Genomic DNA, 17904 nt, shown 5'->3' on the forward strand with positions numbered 1-17904 from the left:
AAGGACCTTGGACATCTTGATATCCAGTGTGGATCCTGAGATTAGAGTTACAGTGATACCAGTGGCATAGTATGGGGGGGGAGGGGGAGAAGGGGGGCGCCTTGTTGGTGGGGGCACCGGAACTCCTCCTCCTCTCTGCACCCCCCCACCTCTTCCTATTCCTCCCCTCCACAAGTGTGCCACCCTTCCCTTCCCCTCCCCCATACCTCTAACTGCTTTTTTTTTTTTAACAGTCTGCATACGTTTTAACAACTTTGAACAGTTTAGTGTCTTCTGCTATTTTAATCACCTTACTTGTCCCAATTTCCAGATCATCTATAAATAAGTTCAATAGCACCAGATCCTTCTGGCACTCCAATGGTTGCCCTCTTCCGTTGAGAAAAATGGTCATTTAACCTTACCCTCTGTTTTCTGTCTGATAATTAATTCCTAATCCACAACTGAATATTGCTTCCTATCCCATGACTCTCTAATGATCTCAGGAGCCTCTAATGAGGAACTTTGTCAAAAGCTTTCTGAAAATCTAGATTCACTACATCAACTAGCTCACCTTTATCCACATGTTTATTCACACCTTCAAAGAAGTCAAGCAAATTAGTGAGGCAAGACCTCCCTTGGCTGAACCCATGCTGACTCTGTCTCATTGAATCATGTTTGTCTACATGTTCCACAATTTTATTTTTTATAATTGTTTCCACTATTTTGCCAGGCACTGAAGTTAGGCTTACCAATCTGTATTTTCTCAGATCTACTCTGGGAACCCTTTTTAAAAATCAGCATAACATTGGCCACACTCCAATCTTCAGCTACTACAGATGATTTTAGCGACAGGCTAGAGATCACTAACAGGCTAGAGATCACTAATTTCATGTTTGAGTTCTTTCATTACCCTGGGATTTATACCATCTAGTACAGGTGATTTATCACTCTTTAACTTGTCAATATGGCTTAGTATGTCTTTCAGGAGGACACTGAGATCATCAAACGATTTAGTAATATTATTAATAGTGACTTTCATTGTCACTGGAGAAAGAGGCCATACTTGGTGCCAATAGAAACTGGGCCTCTTCTCCCTTGAAAAGAGGAGACTGCGAGGGGACATGATCGAAACATTCAAGTTACTGAAGGGAATAGACTTAGTAGATAAGGACAGGTTGTTCACCCTCTCCAAGGTAGAGAGAACGAGAGGGCACTCTCTAAGCTAAAAGGGGATAGATTCCGTACAAACGTTAGGAAGTTCTTCTTCACCCAGAGAGAGGTAGAAAACTGGAACGTTCTTCCGGAGACTGTCATAGGGGAAAACACTCTCCAGGGATTCAAGACAAAGTTAAACAAGTTCCTGCTGAACCAGAACGTACGCTGGTAGGGCTAGTCTCAGTTAGGGCTCTGGTCCTTTACCTAAGGGCCACCGTGGGAGCGGACTGCTGGGCACGAGGGAACACTGGTCTGACCCAGTAGCGGCAATTCTTATGTTCTTATGCTTAAGCTGGGGCCTCATTGCAAGGAACTGGTTCTCTTATGTAAGTCTGCAACAAAGAGAATGTTGTGACCTTCAAATTTTAATGAAGACTTAGGGCCGGATTCTGTATAGGATGCCTACATCAGGCACCACTAGATGCCCTAATCAAGGATGCCTAGTGACACCTAACTTTGGAATCCGCAACAACTTTTTTAAAAATTGGCATAATAATTGACTGCACCGGTTTTCAGCCAATCAAAAAAAATTAAATTACCAATGTGGAATTCTTAGAATGCCGAGCAACGCCTAAGTCAAGGCGCCTAATGACATCTACCTGAAAAGTAGGCATGGTTATAGGGGGAGAATAGGCGTGGTTTGCTTAGGCGTCAGAGATAGGCGCAGGTAAATTACCAGTGCCTACCTCAAGGATTGCTAGTGATGCCTAAGTTAATATTCAGCTGGCAGCTATTAGCATTTAAGCTCCAACAGTCATTAACTAACTTAAACCGGGATATAATGCTAGAGGGTGCTAGCTCATGACAGCTCCAGTTTCAAAATGGCTGCCTGTGAAGTTGGTATGGTCAAGAGCAACGGGTTAGCTCCTGCCCTGAGGCCACTAGACCACCAGGGCTTCTAAGGTAGGCTCGGGAAGGGCCTATAAGTTGGAGTTGGGAGAGCAGAGAGCAGAAAGAGGTCACACTTTTTGTCATGGGGATAGAGGGGAGAATTTTGGTTTCAACAGAAAATGCACTAGTATTTTTGGCCAACACCGAACCATGGCTGAATTTGCATTTCAGGCCAGTTTTGGCATGAAAGCCAAAACTGAAATTCAGTCAGACTATCTGCAGCATACAAATGCCGATTTACAATATCATAATGGTCAATAAAGGGGTGATTTCGTAAATGTTGTGTTTCACTTTAACTTCCTGCACTGCAGAACCTGGAGCTGCTTCTCCTGTAGAAATACATTGGGCTGTTTGGGAGGAGGGTAACTTATTTCTCTGGAAACTTGGCCCAATCTGGTCCATTTTCAAATAATGTAATCTTTTCACCAGTTTTTCCCTCCATGCTGAGATTTATCCCATTCCATTAAAATCGTTGCCCACAGACAGACAGAGAAGTGGACAAAACAGACATCTTGAGCTGTTTTGTATAATTCTTTCCAACTTCCGTTGAATCAGAAAAAATAGACATGATAAAAAATAGCACAGCGGGTGAGAAAAAAAAAGCCTACATACAAAAAGAAAGAATTATGAATAAGCTCAACATGAATGAGAAGCAGACAGTTATGACACCTTTAAATATTTTGCCTCTGGCTTTTCAAGTTTGCACAAGCATCTTTATACAAAAAAAATATATAGTTAATTGCAAGCACATATACTTTTCAATTAGTATCCCCTACAAACGCCTTTATTCCTCAGAATCCTATGTTTGCTGGGACAAAAGGATGCACTTTTCCTGACCTCGGGGGAGCCTGTGACCATAGGGATATCAATGAGGCAGTGACACGAAGGAGAAACCTTTGTCCACAAAAAAATTGGCCTCTCCAAGGGGCATCATGATTCCACAATAAAATCCCGGCTTCCAGGAAAATTCTTTCACTTCCATCAAAAAGACTGGCAAGATAAATGGAAGGTCCTCTCCCGAGCCGCGGATTCAAGCAATAAAGAAAAAAGTGCTAACTTGAGATAAACAAGGACCTCACAAAAAAAGGACACCTACTAACTCAAGTTTCTGGAGAAACAGGTCATGACCTGGTGCCTGGGTCAGAGAGGAGCTCAAAAGCAGGGCATTTACTGAACCTGCTTGGAATGCTTTCTTTGTCTAACAGGCAGAATTTCCAGTCCCTACTTTTTGGAAAAAAGATTCCTTCTCTTTAAGACCAAAGTGAAGATAGTACAGAAGATGGAGTCTTCACCCCCATCCCCCCCCAAAAAAAAAAAAAATTCTGCTCCATGAAAAATTCCTCAACTGTGATACTTACGAAAGAAATATATTTCCTCACATACTCTCTGCTCTCCAGAAACCCTCTAACACTGACATCTTATCTCATTTGATGCTCCTTGTGTGTTTGCTCCAACAGCCTCAATGGACATGCTCTTGAATTAAAAAGCACGTTTAGATAGAAATGTACTAATTATCAAAATCATTGCAGCTCAGCCTGTGGCATTTAGAATTTTGGTGCCAGCTGGGCAGAAGGGATTCAGCAGCACTCCTACAGACCTCAGCTTGAAGGAAAGGGAGGAGTTAGGGGGACATAAGCAGCCTAATTTATTCAAAAGGTTGGACAGGGGCCGAGTTTTACACTGTTATTTTGTAGGGGGAGCTCAAGCCAGAGGGGAGAAAAGGGTTATGTGAGGGCAAGTTAAGAGAAGGGCACTTTACCATGACACAAGTTCCACTAGTGCATGTATAATCCAGGCAAGATTTTTAAAAAAATGCATCATAATTAGTGCTATTAACCTTTGGATTATCAACTGCAGTAGTTTTTCATTATTCTCAGCCTGGTCACTTATGCATCTCTTATGTACTCCCATTTACTTTCCATTCTTCAGGGATGGTATATTGCTGAAATAATATAGTAAATGATGGCAGATAAAAAAACAATCTCGTCTTGCAAGCTAGGGTTTATTATTTATTTGATCGCTTTTTACATCTTTCTTTAGCTGAACTACGAAAGCACTTTTATGATCAATTAGTGACATTCATGGATCCTTTTAGTAAGGTGCATTAATGGATTTAGAACCCAATTCTATATATGTTGCCTAAAAATTAGGCGTCGACTAGTGCAGCAATAAGTGCGGTTTTATAAAAGTTAGATGCACTTTATAGAATGATGCATAATGCCATCTTAGGTGTCCTAATTTTAGGCACGCCCTATTTATGCTGGGGCTTTCTTTCTTGGCCTACATGCATGTGCCTAGGTTAGGTGCCTACTGGCACCTAAATCCAAAACAGGTACCTACATGCACAACACGCCCACAATCTACCCCTAACTACACCTATGTGTACACAAGAGAGAGTTTAGTTTTCTTGCTTTTCTCTTTAGTACACTCTGGGCTCTATCAGATCCAGACTTTGCTTTGACATCTTTTGTCATGATAATACATCCATCGCAATATTGATGATCCCTGAAGCAAGCGGTTATCCGCTGAAACTCGGCCCTGTTGGTGCTTTGCTAATAAAAGAGTCATTTATATTCTTATGCAGGTCCACCCCTACTTCTGTGTTTTCTTTAGCAATACTAGAGAAAGAGAAATATAAGACATCAGAAATGCACACCTCCCACAGCTGACATATTCCAAATTAATAAATTCTGAATAAAATACTTTTCTGCCTTTATGGTAAGAACATAAGAATTGCCATACTGGGATAGTCCGAAGGTCCATCAAACCCAGTGTCCTGTTTCTACTTTGCACTTTTTGTTTGAATGATATGAAATGAAAAGTGTCAAGAAAAGTGTGGAATAACTTGTAAGTTTTATCATGGCTCCACATCATTCTCTTCTTGGATGGGCTGAGAAAATTTCAGTGGCCCCTTGTACTGGGCAAAAACCCAAGAAGTAACACAGATTTCATGCTGCTTATCCTAGGAATAAGCAGTGGATTTCCTCAAGCCATCTCAATAATGGCTTATGGATTTTTGTTTGAGGAAATTATCTAAAACTTTTTTAAACCCTGCTAAGCTAACCGATTTCACCTCATTGAATTCAAGAATTTAATTACATGTTGAGCGAAGAAATATTTTCTCCAGTTTGTTTTAAATCTACTACGTAGTAGCTTCATCACAAGCCCCATATTCCTAGTATTTTTGGAAAGAGTAAACTAGTGATTCACATCTTCCTGTTCCACTCAGTATTTTGTAGACCTCTATCATATCTCCCTGAGCCATCTCTTCTCCAAGCTGAAGAGCCCTAGCCGCCTTAGCTTTTCTTCATAGGGAAGTCATCCCATCCCTTTTCTAATCCTGCTATATCTTTTATGAGATATGGTGACCACAATTGCACACATGCAATCATACCACTGAGTGATACAAAGGCATTATAACATTTTCATTTTTTTCCATTCTTTTTCTAATAATTCTTAGCATTCTATTTGATTTCATAGCCACTGCCGCAGTCTGAGGTGAGGGTTTTAATGTATCCTCAATGAAGACACCTAGATCTTTTTCTTGGGCGGCGATTCCTAACATGGAACCCTGCATCACATTGCTATACTTCAGGTTCCTCTTTCCCACGTACAGTACTTCTCTTTGCACTCGTTCACATTAAATGGCATCTACCAATTTGATGCCCAGTCTCCTAGTCTCACAAGGTCCCTTTTACAATTTATTACAATCCTCTTGTGATTTAACAACTTTGTCTCATTAGCAAATTCCCCTCCCCCCCCTTTTTACAAAGCTACATTAGGATTTTTTATTGCTGGCGGCAGTGATAGCTCTGATACTCATAGGAATTCTATGAGCGTCGGAGCTAATACTGCCACGGACAATGATTAAAAAAAAACCTTCATAAAAAAGGGGGGGGGGGAGTTATCTCACTAGTTATTCTCATCTCTAGATCATTTATAAATATGTTAAAAAGCAGTAGTTCCAGCATAGACCCTTAGACAGTGACACATAAAAAGCAGATATTACAGGTGGAACAGCTTCAGATAAAAATTTTGACACTTCTGCAAACAGGGCCAGTGTTAGACATTCTGGGGCCTAGGGCAGAAATTAAGGAGGGGGCACCCAAATTCCTCTCCTTCCTGCCCCTCACCAGATTTCCCCACCCACCAAATATCCTCCCATCCAGTATCCCTCCCCCAGAGGGCCCCTGTGGGCCAGGATGTCCTTCTCTTCTCTGGACCCCATTTCGGCCCCCCTCACCTTTTAAAATGCAAAGGGGTCATCGGAGTAGCAACGATTCTCTAGTGCTGCTCTTCTGCTGCAGTCCGCCTCCACTCTGATGCAACTTCCTGTTCCATTTGGGAAGACCATGGCAGAGAGTGGCAGGTATGGCACCGCCCACCTTGTTGGGCAAACTAGATGGACCATGGTCTTTTTCTGTCATTATTTACTGCATTACCAAGACAGTCTATTACCCTTCATATAGAGTCCAAAGATATCACTAGTTTACCAATTTAAACTACAGTACTTTGATTTTACAGTTGCTTATGTAGGTACACAAAGTAATGAAGCATCTATCCCTGAAAGGGATTCTTCAGTCCCTGGTGGGTCAGGAATAGGGGCACCAGGCAGACATGACAGCAGATCTGGGAGCCTCACCAGGAAAGGCAGCTTCCTTTGTGCTACAGCGGTTATTTCCTCCAGCCTCCTTTCATCTGCAGACTCTGAAGGCTGCCTTCTCTACCCAGGGTTCAAGGTACCTTCTGGTGGCCCCATCCCAGGAGTCAGAACTACTGGCCCTGGAATGATGAAAGAATCCATAGGACCAGGTAATGAGGGGTAGACATTTTTGCAAGTTGTTAAAGGAGCATTCTTTCAATTACGATTGCTGTCAAGAGTGAGAAATATGACGTCTAGGTTAGATTTTCAAATTGTGGTGCAAAGCTTGGTTCTGTCCAGACTGGATTTTTGCAACTTCTTATTGTTAGGTATTGCGAAAGATAAAATCAGGGCACTCCAAGTTGTGCAAAATGCAGCAGCGAGAATGATTACAGGGGTGGCGTGGAATGAGCCGGTATTGAAAAATCTACACTGGTTGCCAATTCGGTGTAGAATTGATTATAAAATCTTAAAGGTTGTTCACCAAGCGATTTATGGGGTAACACTGTGGTATTATTTAAAGCAGGTATTGAAACATTACATACCCTCTAGAACAGGGGTGTCAAACTCAATCACATAAGGAGCCTAAATCTAAAACATAGGCTAAGTCGCGGGCCAAATTTTTTATTAAGATACTTAGGGGTCTTTTTTATTAAGGTACGCTAACCGATTTAGTGCGCGCTAAATGCACACCTTAATAAAAGAACCCCTTAGTCTTAGTACAAGCATAGGGTTACAACCTCTCCAACCCCACGTTGGCTCTGTGATGTAAATAAAATAAATAAAAACCAAACACTTTTCCTCTCTCTTTTAGGTCCTAGTTCACGCCTGCTGTCTAACACCAGCTCAGGCAGGATAGACAGTTCAAATCTGACCTATTGTAATCACAAAACAGAGAATAAAATTATTTTTTCTACCTTTTGTTGCCTGTCAATATTCAAATTGTGTTGTGGTCCTAGGCTCTGGTTGTCTTCTGATAACTCGCTTGCCAGGGTCTCCTTCTTTCTTCTTCCCTTCTGATTCCCTTCCCTCCCCTAGAGGTCTGGCATCTTTCCTTTTGGCCCCAGATTTGGCCCTCTGTTCCTTCCCTCCCTCCATCCGGGCTTCCCGGTCTCACATTAAAGCAGCCTGCAGAGGATCGCCGGTCAGCTGTAGCGATCCTAGCAGACTGCCATCAGCTTCCACAGCACGTTCCCTCTACCGCGGTCCCGCCCCTCCTCTGACGTATGGGACCACAGCAGAGGGAACGTGCTGTTGAGGCTACGGCAGCCTACTAGGATCGCTACAGACGACCAGCAATCCTCTGCAGGCTGCTTTAATGTGAGATTGGGAAGCCGCGTGAACCTATAGCTGATGCGGTGCTTGTACCTGATGTCTGCTGGCGGCCAGCTTAAGTACAAATTTGTAATTGTGTAGCGGGCTAAATTTTATTACACTGCAGGCCAGAGGTTGACATGTTTGCTCTAGAACGTTAAGATCCAGAACATGCCCAGACCACACCCCTTTGCAATATGCATGTACAGGCTGTCCCTGGGTTAAGAACAAGTTATGTTTTCAAAGCTGTTCTTAAGTTGGATTTGTATGTAACTCAGAACCTGTAGATTTTAAGATTCTTGCTGCTTACCTCTGCCACCAGCTGACAAAAGAGCCAACTGTCCCTAGTTCCAGTGTTCCCTCTAAGGAACGGCAGGCACAACTACACATTGTTCTTAATGTAGCCATGCATCATTCCTGAGTCTGCTGCAGGAGAAGTGTAGGAGTCTGTGCCACTGGAAATACTGCTCAGTGAAATCAAATGAAGCCACGACCGTGTTCTTAAGTACGAGTCATACTTAAGTCGGGCGTCTGTAACAATAATAAAATGATCAAACACAAGCATGAATATAATCAATGAAGCAAACCTGGAAACAACTGAAACCTAGTAATAGGACTAACATGAAAGTGTCAGAAATATAAACATTTAACAGCATTGTAAAAAATCATAGCAGAAATTTGATGAATGTCAGTACAATATCATAATAGATAGCATGGAAGAATAGTCAAATAACAGAAATAATACGGCAGCATATATGTGCAATATTGTTGGTTTGTGCTCGTCCAAGCTGCAATTAGAGCCTTCTAAAATAACCACCTTAGTGTGCTATAAATCCAAACTATTTCTTGTTTCTGTATCTGGACATGTCAGCAGATTTCCCTGTGCCTTCTACAGCTCACAAAGCCTCAACAATAGGCCTATTTCCTTATATGATGAATAAAGGAAGGGGGGGGGAGGAAAGGGAATTAGTGAATACAGCAAGCATTGTGAACTAGTAACAACACAGAGAGGAAGGAGAAATTAACTGTAAGATATAAAGAAACCCCTGCATGCCACACAATTTAACCAGATAGTGGTTGACTGAATGTCCGGACCTCCTAGCGGAAGATTTATTTATATGAAGATTATATTATGATTGGTCTAGTACGAATGGTATTTCTTTCTTATCTTTTTTTTATGGAGCTCCTTAATCTATTTGTTTTATATAATAATTTGTACACCACCTAGATATACAATTGTAGTACATTCGGTATACAAAGTCCTAATACACAATAAGCAACAATTGTATGAATGGATGGACAAAAAATATCAATAAATTCTAAATGTAAAATTTTTGTAAAAAAAAAAAAGGGCAAAACTTTTTCACATTTTGTTTGATTTATGTGCTTTCTGAGGAAGAAGGGGTTACCTTTGAAAGGTAATCAAACTACATTAAGGCATCCTATTACAAAGCCACGCAGCCAAGTGCTAAGCGGCAACTGCTCCAATGTCCATTCAATTCCTAAAGGCATTGGAGCATTTACTGTGCCGGCCCGCGTTACCGGATTTTGTAAAAGAGGGGGTAAGTTAGTCCAATAAAAAAAGGTATTTTTTTTTTCCTTTATGTTTTTGTTTTATTTCTGCTACCTAGTTTTAGGATAAATTTGAATGTTGATCTTCCTTCATATGCTATGTATGAGCTAACTGCAAGTACTGTACATGTTGCATATGTACAGAACAAAAAGGATGAATTAAGAGCTTGCTTCTGAATGGATCTCATCATAGGGCAGCTTCATGAAACAAGTGTACAGATAGGAGTGGAGGTAGGTTTAGGGATAGGATTAGAGGTAAACTACAAAATTAGTCTGGGACTACTGTTCAGGTAATAGGCCTGATGGGCCGCCGTGGGAGCGGACCGCTGGGCAAGATGGACTTCTGGTCTGTCTCAGCGGAGGCAACTTCTTATGTTCTTAAGTAGCAGAGCCTGTGAGCTTTCCAGGGTCACCTAGAACAGTGTTCCTCAACTCGGTCCTGGAGAACTGCCCTTGCCAGTCAGGGTTTTCAGGATATCCAGAAAGAATACGCACAAAAGAAATTTGCATATAATGGAGGCGGTCTATGCAAATCAAGTTTATGCATATTCATTGCAGATATCCTGAAAACCTGACTGGCAAGGGGTACTCCAGGACCCAGTTGAGAAACACTGACCGAGAACAAAGGAAAAATACTCATACATATTTCACATTAAACCATTATTTTAAAAAAAGAATGAACTTGGGTGCTCTTTGATCTCACAGATTTATACGACACGCGCGCCCTTCCAGCGTTATAAAATGTATTATTGTGATTTTTCCTCACTGCATTAATCAAGTCCATTTCATCAAACTATAAGACAGCTTTAATATCACATTTTTATTGTGACGATTTAATAACATGCTTTAGCGTCAACACGTGTAAAATTTGCCTCCCCTATTAGTTATCATCTTGGAAAGGATTTCATATCAGTTAGATGGTAGAGAGGCCAAAGTTTCACATATAAATCAGTTAAGTACCGTTCCTTAATTTACCAACTACAAGCTCTATTTGTGTTACATTTGAGCTTTATATGCAAATGAAATGGTTCTGAATTTCTAATTGCTATCCTAATCCACACATTTCAAAACATTGCATTCTGATTACAATGCAGCTATATTTTTAAATTTAGGGCTCTTTTTACTAAGCTGCGCTAGTGGTTTTAGCACGCGCTTAGCGTGCGCTGCAATGCAACGCCTCCATTGAGCTGGTGTTAGTTTTTGGCGCATAGCACAAGGTTAGTGCGTGCAGCAACGCAGAACGTGCTAAAAACACTAGCGCACCTTAGTAAAAGGAGCCCTTAATTTCAAAACATATAAACTGTCTTTTTTAAAAATTAAGAATCAGAGGTTAAGAAACATAAAATTTACAGTACAATGTAAACCAGTATATACCACTATAAAACAAGATCCATAATTGTAATATAAAAACCTTACACACATATAAGCCTGCATAATTTTAAAAGTCTTTTTTAGACTCTCACAGGAGCTTTTATTTCAGCAGGTTGTAGTAGTTTTTTAGTTTTTGACAACATATGTGTTGTACATTTGATTTTAAGTCAATTTCAACCTGAAACATTATATCACTAAAATTAAAACTAGATTTATACAATTCTAAACAGGTATGAAGCGTTTATTGTTATTTTTTTTATATATTATATATTTGTTTGTTTTTCAGCCTAGCTGTAACAAAAGGTGATCACCACATTTACAAAACCAAGTTTTGACCCTATTTGTTGTTTACCATGACATTCTATTTCAAATAAAACTTAACTTGTGTGGTCTTTAAAACACCCATCTACAAAGCCATAGTTTTCTAACCACTCAACAGGTAACAGTGCACCAACTGTTGGTTCAAATAACAAAACAATGTGTGAAAGGCTTTTGCCAGATTATGTTCATCAGAGCTTGCAAATGCTTTCTCTACCATACTTGAATTTCTGCAGTTCCTTCCACAGCTGCCCCCCCTCAAAAACAACAAAACCTGAAGAAGCATCACAAAACTTCTGGGGAAACACAGCTCTGGAAACTAGAAATTGAACAGAAAAGAAAAGATTCATCGGTGCTTTCGGTTTTCCTGGAATCTTTGTCTTTATTATGATTAAATTGTACACGATACTTTTCATGTAGCTTAAAATGATTTACAATAAATGATGAATACAGATGGCTGGAACCAATCTTTCGCTCATTATACGTATACAAGGGAACAATAGAAGTGTTTGTTACAAGTGTAGGATTCTGCTCCCCCCCCCCCTAACTAACTCAGTGAAGTAGCTCCGTGGGGACCACGCTTTATAGCTACGCCGAAATTTCACAACACTTTATGACGTCACAAAGCATGCCTTGGGGTTCTTAGCTCGTGAACAAAATCAGCCAATAACACGAATCACAAACAAGTCTCGAAACGGATGAACACCAGAGTCAAAGTATTGTTTCATTGTCCAAACGTCAACTGCTCATAACAGCAACAAATAAAGTGTGTGTTTGGAGAATATACTTACACAACACCTGGGCAGAGTATGATCAAACGTTTCTATATAATACATAAATGTAACTTGTAAGTGGTGTTAATTTTTAAGGGTCTGCCAGTCGTTTTCGCCTCTTTCATTGAGGGGCGAGTTGCATTGTGTTTCTCACAATGGCTGTGCCTGGTGTTTGCTCCTGCTTATGACTATGGCTGGGGCCGTGGTGGGGCAGGGATGAAGGGAGAGAGAAGGGGAGGAGAGGTTCAAGGGTCACAGGCTTTTAGCCTCAGCATGACCACAGATTTAAAAAGCTGGGGAAGATCACGTGCTTTGCTTTCAGCTCTTGCTGACTCAGAGCACATTTTTTTTCTGGGGTAAGTCTTTGTTCTCAGTATTTACCCCAAATCTAAAAATAAGTACTTTTTAAAAAAACATATTTTATACCACGCACGAAAAGAAACTTAGACGTATCGTATCGACAAGCCTCTGCTTTTACAACGTATTTAAAGCATAATGCATTTATTTTTTTTTTTTGTGGTCGATAACTGATTGATAAATAGAAGGTGAACGGATAAATCAGCATTTAAATCTTCGTTGTCGTTTCGGTGCCCTCAGATCGGGGCAATATCATCTTATTTGAAATCTATTTTCTATAGCTCAAAGGTGACAGAAAAATTCATTACACTTACACTTGACAAAATGTTTTTTGCACTTAATTTTTTAGGGTAATCTTTCATTTAGAAAGAAAAATCATTTTAAATCCACACAGTTCAAATGATATGTTTTTACCTATATCCAAACACAATTTGTAAATTTTGGGCAATATTCCACTCGCATCTCACCTAATCATGATCACTTGGCCAAACAAAAGATTTTTAAATAGTGTTTGTAAATCCAGAATAGACAAGGTTATTTGTTTTCTTTAGTAGAAAGGTTTGGTGCAGCTGCAGGACACGATTAATTATGCTAATTATAGGAGCGGATGTACCTTTTTTTAACACCCCTTTATTTCTGGGTCTTGTTCCTCTGGTTGGTAAAAGGAAGGAGACGCCCCGGGGTTGGATCACATGATAGTGTCTTCGCGCCACTTTTGTAAAACCCTGTTTTACTCCCGCTTATCGCTCGGGCTGTGTGTAACGTGTTTATCTTTCTGTTTGTGCGTGCGTATTTTGTTTCTCCTGCAGGTCTAAAAGTGTTTCTTTTATCTCTCTCTCCCCCAGGATGAAGGTAAAAAGCGCTCCTGCAAACTCTCGCAGCCCTAACATCTGCACGGGCTGCCTACATGGATTTTGTGTTGCGTAGTTAAGAGCGGAAGGTGCCGCTGCTGCGATCTTATGCTCCGACTGTACGCTTTGCGGAGGGGTTGGGTGGAAAGAGCAGAGCCCACCTGTAGGAGTGGGTTGAACGTGACTACGAGGCGCTGCTTGCGCAGATAGCGGACACCTTCGGGTTCCGCTACTGTTTTCGCACTAGCACTTTGGAACTCACATGGCGCCCGTGGCTTCGGATGGCCTCTGCATTATTATTATTTTTGCTGTTGTAATCACGGGCAGGTTTGGGCGCCTCTCGTTTCCCTGTTCCAGGCGGAGGGACTGAGAAGAAATGATGCTCTTAATTATGTTTTTAACCGCTGCACACAGACAGGGTGGCAGGCGATGGGGTAACCTGTGTAAGGAGATCCCTTTTGTTTGTGTCAAACGCGCCTGTGGTTTCTCGGAAGGGACTTCTGGGTCTAGAGAGCGAAGTCGCTTCTTTTGTTTCAGGGCCGGGGAGCTGCGCCGAAATGCCGAACTTAGGGCTGGTTCCTGGGCTCATCGGGGACCGAACGGCCAGTAAGTGAAAGGTATGAGAGAGAAACGTGAAACGAGTAGTTAAGAAGAAGCGCGAGCACATGGCGCTAGAGGTTAAGATTGGTTCACTTCTTCAGGCCTTGGAAGCGTTTCAATGTTTGTTGCTAGTGCGCGTGTGCGCTATACTCGGGATGCGTGGGACTTGTAGTTTTATTCACTTTTTTTTTCCCTTTCTGTATCGTGGGCCATGTGGCGTTCAGAATAGACTAATTCAACTCGTGGAACAAATCTAGCTCTCTCTTTTTAGGAATTAGCTGGATAAGAGGGGTTTCTTTTCTTTTATTTTTTTTATCTGATGGAATTTTAATTCATTTTTAAGGTAATATAGGTTTAACTACAGGCAGTTTTATCTTGTTTAAAAAAAAAAAAAAAAAGTGTGTTTCCGAACTCTGCGAATCTCCCGCCACTTTTGACTGTAAAGACGTGTTTCATAGAAACGAAGTAGTGAAAGTTTTATAAGTATAGGCAAACTCTGTGGCGTTCTAGAATCTAGAACGCTGTAATCTGTAAGACAATGAGCGTGATGGTCGCGCGCGCGCTGGCTTCTTCCTTGTGCTAATGTTTATGTAGGAAATAGCCATTTTTCTAACTTACTCTTCTTCCCTCGGCGAGGTTGTGGGGGGAGGGGGGCAAGGCCATGGTTTGGCGCGGTTTTGGAAATTTGAATAGGGGGAACTCTGTTTCCCACAATGCCTGGCGCCTTTCTCTTTAATCTCAGCACGAGGGGACGGGGCGCGTGGTGGCCAGGACTGGCGCAGACAATTGGTAAGTCCGAAAGATCGGGAGGAAATTTTTGGGCAACTTCTCTTTTAAGCTCTGGGGTCTTAAATAAACGAGTTTGAGCGAGTACTAGTCTGGATTCCTGTGATGCTCTGGGAAATATGCAGGAAGCGAAAAACCAGCTATGCTTGTAAGAGGTAAATGGGAGAGAGGCCAGCAGTTGGTGCAGATGAAGAGGCAGTGCCACAGTGCTCGTGGATTATTAATGGGTTTTGTTCAATATTGACGGCATAACACTTTTAGTTTCGGTTTGTAGCATTTCCTTTTTAAAAGGCTGTTTGTTAAACTAGAATGCGCCGGAACTGTTTTGTAATGACTTGCATACTCTTAAGAATGTGTTCCTCCTGGGCTGAGGCAATTTTTAAACATCTTTGTCTGATACATCATATCTTAAATCGGTGGCCAAGATCTATTGGCAGACGGAAAGCATGGGTCGCGCCAGGGACTTCCTCAAATACTTGCAGGCGGTCTGGCCTAGGGAAGTTAATAATTAACGGATTTCTCGGTTGGCTGCGTTTACTGAACAGAAGACGGGTACAACTTTTCACGTACCCTTGCAATATGCGGGGTGTAACAGAGGAACATTAAGTCTAGAGTTTAGAACTTTTTTTTTCTGTCTTGATTTCTTAGGAGCCAAACCTTCTCGCTTTCCTGCCCTGTCAAGAGAAAAGCACACCTTTTTTTTAATTGGGGTAGTTTGATCAGTCTATAGTTATTTGTAAATTAATGCCCTGTTCCAAATCAGATCGATGGGAATATCAGGTTTCACTAATCAAAGTTCTTTTTTGTTGTTGTTTAAAGTTTTTAGAACGTCTACATTTAGATGACCACAAACAGTTAACTTAGCATGTCCAAATCTAAGTGAATAGTTTTGTGGGTAAAATTGTATTTTTTTTTTTTCTTCTCCCTAGGATCAAACTTCCCTTCCACAATTGGATCTGTGATCCTCATGACTTCACAGCTGCTTTTCCAGCTGGCAGGATGAAGACTTGAGTTGCTAATGGATGCCATAGTTGGGCAAAAGTGCTTACAGTGCAAGTAGTATTCAGTACCTACTGCAATGAAAGCACTTGCAGCTTTACTATGGTAATTGGATAACATAAGCCCACCTAACAAGGCGGGAAAACTCCATCTTCGCAAGTTTCTTGTGTTAAGGTGCATCTAGTGCAGTTAGTGGAGTAGTCTAGAATCTACTGCCCTAAATGCTCCTTCTGGCACAAGGGACTTATGTACCTCTTTGTACAGTACAAATGCTGGTCATAAATGTAAGCATGGTTTTACATTGTCTGGAAAGCTGTGAATTAACAAGTAGGGATGATGCATCATGTAATAACTTTTTTTCCCCTCATTTGGCTGCCATTGCAGTACCAAAGTGCTCATAGTGCAGGTAGCTTATCTGTTCTACTGTAATGTGGGCACTTCAGTACTGTCAGGTAAAGTGCAACTTAAAATTTGGAAGCAGTGTGCACGGTCAGTTTTGCTGGTTTGCATTCAGCTTGATTTCTAGTTGCTGTGCAAATCCATGCAAAACTGACTGTGGCAGTGCATGATTCAGGGAGTTGAAGATCTGGGGGGGTTGCACATGGGTGGGAGGGTTCTATGCTGGCTCCTCCATGGGTGGGGATTTGTTGCACTACTTGTAGCTAAGATCGAGAGTATTGCACTTGTCCCGGCCTGTGGAGGAAAGGAAGACTTGTCATCTGCTGTCCATGATCATAATTTCCCCCCCTTTTTTTTTTTAATTCACCTGTTTTGCTGTTGTCGGGTGGATCACGATGCAATTTTGATTAGCTTAGTAGGAGGAAAATTGCACGGTATCCATCTGTAAACCGCAAGACCTTCATCACTGATGCTCTTGTTTAAACACAAACCTTTAGCATGTGCATCTAACTTATTGAGATATTTAACAGATTTTTCTGTAAGAAGTTCTGTTGCAAAAAAATTGTTAAGCTTGTATGTTGAAATAAATGGTTTTCAGTTGAATAAATTACTTTGAAGTGGACTTTTTTTTTCCTTGTGTTTTTCTAGGGGGATGGGACTTGATATACTGTCTTTTTCTGTTACAATCAAAGCTGTTTACATATTATATACAGGTACTTAACCCTCATTTGCCCCAGGTACAGAATAAGTGACTTGCCCAGACTTAATACCCAGCTTGGTAACACTATATTAGCACTTAAAGGGGACTTTTTTGCTTGTCCAGTCAGATCACATGTGCTACCTCCAGTGGAAAACACATGGTACCTTTTTTTCTTATCTGTGCTGGCTAGCACTGTGTGTCACTGGATCTTGATCTAATGAGTTGGCTTAGGCTCTGTTAAGGAAAATGCTTGAAGTACCTGTATGTAAACCGCTTTGTATGGTGGTGTGTAAAGAAAGTCCCATTCCCGTTACTATATTGAAAACTACAATATTTGACTTTCCGTAGTTAGCTAGCATTCTAGAGCAGGGGTGTCAGATGTTGGTCCTTGAGGGCTGCAATCCAGTCAAGTTTTCAGGATTTCCCCAATGAATCTGCATGAGATCTATTTGCATGCACTGCTTTCATTGTATGCTAATAGATCTCATGTATATTCATTGGGGATTGCGGTCCTCTAGGATTGACATTTGACACCCCTGTTCTAGAGTGATAATGTCCTCCTTCCACTGCCATGCAGAACAAATGAGAAATATAAATTTAGGCCAATACCCAGAACTGCTTGTGTTCCCCCTCCTCCTACCACATGCTCACCAGCTTTTAAAACACAAAATTGGTTATGTAATACTGCATTATACATGTAAAATAAGTTATGGACCAGGCTTAACCACTTAATGCTTTGTTTAACAGTTTCATCTAGATTCATATTTGGTGTAGGTGCTATGAGTTCTAGATGTTCAGGTACAATAGGTACTTGCTCCAGAACACTTACATAAATTTGTACCTGAGCTGCTAATATCTTAAAAACCATCTGTGGGATTTGATCCCTGGATTGGTTGTTTTTAACTCTGCTCTAACCACTAGGCTACTTGACACCTACCTATCTTTATTTTTTTCACTATCAAAAGACTCGCGCTTCCTTATCAAGTAGGATAGTTATTTGCCATTTTTCCTATGCCACTTCTACCAGAAATTACAGATAAAGATCTGCTGGTATTTAAGCAACCGCTGAAAGGGACTGCTTAACTTTGCCAGCTTTCTGAAACAGCAGGGGCTAGATTTGATTTTGTGATTAACATA

At 41.1% G+C, this 17904-nt stretch overlaps 1 protein-coding gene across 3 annotated transcripts in view; it reads right to left on the reverse strand.

Moving 5' to 3' along the window:
• CCDC160 (coiled-coil domain containing 160) overlaps positions 1-12290 on the reverse strand; it is a 42186-nt gene extending 29896 nt beyond the window's left edge. The window contains exons 1-2 of one of the 3 annotated variants that reach the window (XM_033946733.1): positions 12094-12290; positions 11525-11621 (exon numbers count right to left, since the gene is read on the reverse strand). The gene's annotated coding sequence lies outside the window, so the exon portion shown is untranslated. Of the gene's footprint in view, positions 1-6727; positions 6868-8351; positions 8573-11524; positions 11622-12093 lie in introns of those variants that run through there. The other 2 variants (XM_033946732.1, XM_033946731.1) reach the window with 2 other exon arrangements.
• Positions 12291-17904: the final 5614 nt, after the last annotated feature.

Source organism: Geotrypetes seraphini, chromosome 5 (assembly GCF_902459505.1).
Source record: "Geotrypetes seraphini chromosome 5, aGeoSer1.1, whole genome shotgun sequence".
Taxonomy (NCBI): domain Eukaryota; kingdom Metazoa; phylum Chordata; class Amphibia; order Gymnophiona; family Dermophiidae; genus Geotrypetes; species Geotrypetes seraphini.